This window comes from Cornus florida, unplaced genomic scaffold, assembly GCF_030987335.1.
Source record: "Cornus florida cultivar Cherokee Brave unplaced genomic scaffold, ASM3098733v1 CherokeeBrave_3.0.0_Hap2_Chr11, whole genome shotgun sequence".
In the NCBI taxonomy this organism is placed as follows: Eukaryota; Viridiplantae; Streptophyta; class Magnoliopsida; order Cornales; family Cornaceae; genus Cornus; species Cornus florida.
The window spans coordinates 105,267,957-105,272,124 of NW_026775581.1; positions in this window are offsets into that span (position 1 = coordinate 105,267,957).

The following is a 4,168-nucleotide window of genomic DNA, read 5'->3' on the forward strand; positions in this document are numbered from 1 at the left end:
AAGTAATAAACATTATTAAAGCCCATAAGTTACAAACAAATAAGCCCAAAAAACAAAATTTCGTAATGCTGCCAGGGCCTGGGGAATTGATCCCAAAGCCTTGGGGAACAATCCCCCAAGGGCATTTTTAGTTCTGTGAATAGTGGGGGATCGATCCCCAGGTTTTGGAAATCTCCTTTAAGCTCCATTTTAGCTCTATTTTGGCCCTGGGATAATTGGTTTGCTTCTTCATCTGAAAACATCATCAAAGGCCGACAAAGGTAGAATTGACCTCTTTTTGAAGAATAAGCACATTATCCGAGCAATGGGTTGCGACTTCTTTTTGTCATTTTCTGAACTTTTTCCGAATGTCTTTGCTTGACTCCAAAAAAGCTTTAGTGAACCAAAATTAGTCCGTTTAAACCTTATTGACCTGAAATTGACAAAAACATAAATTAGAACTAAAATATGAAAATAAGATAGGTGTAATGATTAAAATACCCTAGTTTAGGTGTTGAAATGTACAACATTTAAGCACTTATCATTTATGATGTATAATTATGTGGTTAAGTGTTTGAAAATTTGTGGTTGTAAGGTGTTTAGTAAAGGTAAATGGGAGATATTTTCTTTGGTGGGCCCCACATGTCATACACTTATAACATATATCACATGGCCTTTTTTTTTTTTTGGCCAGAAAGCTTCAGCTCTCCTGCAGCTCTCTTTTTCTTCCTCTGATTTTATTTTTATTTTTCTTTGAGCTTCATATTTCTCCTCCATTTTTCAACCGATCAATTAAGTTTCCGGTCTTGGTTCCTTGACAGAAAACGTTCTTCTCGTCGTTCTCTATCACATACTCAAAGGATTTAATTTTTGGAGGAGCGGTGATTATTTTACAAATTTTTAAAATTTTTGGATCTAAGGCTTCGGAGGGGGTTTTGGGCCATTTAGAGTCGAATTCCGGAGCTGAGCCTTTGGAATAGTAGAATCTCCTCGTCGACGACTATGTTCCCACAAAACAGTTTTTCGTTCCGCCGCCGTTGACTTTTTTGGCCGGGAATGTATTTTGGCTACTTTTGAGGTAGGGATATCTAAACCATCACGTTTTGACTTTAGTCGAGTTCGGTAGTTGATTTCTTGCTAAGCATGCTTAAAATGACAAATATCGGGATTTAATTGTTAATTATATGTTTACATGTTTATGTGACGAAACATGATCTAAATGATGTTAATTATGTATATATATGTGCTTAGTTGCAAAGTTGTTTAATGAGCATGCCTTGTGTTGAATTATTCTCTTGAAGTTATATACATATATATATATATATATATATATACATGATGATAATGATGATGAGTATGTATGATTCAGTTGATAAAATGCAAGCATGTGTATTGTCAATTTCATTCATGCATGATTCCATTCATGGCATGGGCATGGTTTGGGAAAAGTGAGGTTGAAATGATTCTTGTAAAGGAATGTGATTGAAAAAGAATTGTGAGGAAATGATTTAGAAATGAATCGGGTATCGCGGACCTGGGACTAACTTGACCTAGAGTGGGCGCGGCCCGGTGTAGGGTGTGAAAAAGTTGACATTAAAAGTGTCAATCCCAGCTCGATAAAGTCAGTTAACGTAGGTGGGGATTTGGGGTTAGTGTGAGATCAAGCTCGGGACGGTTACGCAATGCATTGCATTTCATGGCATTTTGGCACCTATGATTATGACTGATTATGTGATGATATTTTTTTTTAAATTGAATGATGTGGATTGTGATTTTGATAATTCCCCGTGTATGATCTTGACATCTTTTTCTCGTTCTTTGGTTGTTGGCTCAAGGGAGTCCAAAACCGGTGTTTTAGGCATTACCTACTTAGCTGTTGAGCTCACCCCTTATCTTAACATTTTCAGGAAACTTAAGGAGTATGGACGTACAAATTGTATCAATGGACTTAGACGTCGCTGCCATTCTACCTGCATTTATGAGTTTTCTGTGATGCTAGTGATATGAGTCTTGAGATGACGTATATTTTATGCACTAACATAAAAAAGAACGGTGTTGCCTTATATGACCTCAGGTTCGGGTGAGGACCTTGTAAACGATTCGAACCCCGTGTTTGGGTCGTTATAAATTTGGTATCAGAGCAATGGTTCGAAAACTTGTAAGGCGACGGGTAGAGGCCTACCTAGGGTTGTGTGGAAGGTGGATTGCATTGTTTATATGGTTATATGTTAAAAAGTGTTTGTTACCTGAGAAGCATACTTACTTGCTTAATTGCTTATGTGTTTACGGTTTAAAAAAAAAAAAAAAAAAAAAGGGCATACTTATTTGCTAAGTGTTCTCATCCTTATGTGTTTAAATGTTAAAATATGTGTTAAATGGCCATGTATGCGGAATATTTATGTGATAATAATTGAAAGCATGTTAATTGTAATAAAATGGCAAGTATGAGATACATAACAGTGGCAAGTGGTAGGCATGGGTTGTGCAGTTTTTTTTTATGATAATGTGACGGGTAGTCGGGCATGGTTTATGCCAATATGTTTTATATATGAAAGGATGATAACTAGAAAGAAGGTGTAACATTGAATTTTAAATAAAGAGACACGATTATATCATGCTATGGGGTACGGTTATTATATATATGTTTATGTGTGTATATACAGTTGAGGATGGGATGGTTGCCGACATGTTAGAGTATTTGTTGCGACATGAATGGTGGTGTGGGTTTTGACCTACGTAAGCAAGGAGCTCAGTTGCTCCAGGGTTATTTGGGTGCCGGTTCTTATAAAACTCAGCTTGGGCTTCTAGCTTGTAGATTGAGCTATTCAATGTGGGGTCATCCTGATCTTCTTGGTGCATTTTGTGCGGTATTTAGAGCATGACTTTTGAACGGGCTCGTATTTCATAGCATGGTGTTTATGTTTTGTGTGAGTTTTATGCATCGGTGTATGTTCTTGTGACCGTGGAGGTCAGGTGTATGGAGTGAGGGTTTTGTGGGAGAAATACGTTACCTTAGGGGGTTAGTGTTTGTGACTTGGGTCACGGTTGGTGCAGAGATTCTTTTCAGACCGATTTGTGGTAGGTATGATAGAGGTTGCTCGAGTCACAAGTGTAGCTTATGGGTTGTAGATTTGTATTTCGGGTATTCTGGTACGGTCCAAAGAAGCATGATGATTACGACTGTTAAGAGGACTTGTTAGACTCTGTGAGTCTAAGGTGACGTAGGCATTGACTGGAATCATGCCAGTGTTGGGTGACCGACCGTTTAATTTGATTCAATTCGTGGGTTGTAAAAGTCTATTTTAGGGACTGGTTTGTCGAGGAATGATCCCCATTTCAGAGAGCTATAGGAGTGTGTTGCGAATAATTGACTCTCAGTGAGTCGATTGCAAGGCTCGGTCGACGAGCGGGGTTAGGGGTTGGCAAGGTTGACGGGAGAGTCTCGATGTGGTGTATAGTAATCAGTTTTAGCTGTGTAATGCAGGATTGCACGATAAGGCAGGTAGTACGGGGTCATTGAGGTGCTTGGTTGGTTGCGGATGAAGTGATAGATGGTAGGTACTGTGTTATCAAATGGACTGTGTTCTAGAATTTGAGAGCTGTGGATAGGGGTGATATTTCAAATTGCGTTTGGAGTATCAGGAGGTGGTACTTGTTGTTTGAGGATCCAAAGAGATAGACTGTCGATTGAAATGATTGGGTTGAGGGTGATCCCGTAGGTTTAGTTGGTAAACCCATTTGACTTTTGTCTGGGCCAAGGGTGTTCTGAGAAATGGTGAAGAGGAAAAGTAATGATGTTGAACCTAGAGTGTGAGGTTTCTTTAATTAGACTCGTAGATTGCCTCGGAATGAGTGGTTCAAGTAACCGGTTGAGTGTTGGTGACTGATTGTGTTGTAAATGGTTTTGAGAAGATAGTTGGGTGTTGAGCATTCTAGTTTTTGTGCTTATTTTTCCTTTGGGATTTGTCGGCATGGCATTGCCATTTAGAACTTCTTTTCTAGTAGTAAGTAGTGGTTGTTGTGATTGTGTCATCCTACTTAAGGGGAGATCATTTGGTGGTAGCTTGTTGAGTTGGCGGGACGTAAGTTCGAGTTGTCATTCGAGGATAATGGTAGTAGAGGCGTAATGGTGGGATGTTTTGCACTGATGAACATAATGGTTTAAGGTATGATCCGAGTGTGGTTTAGA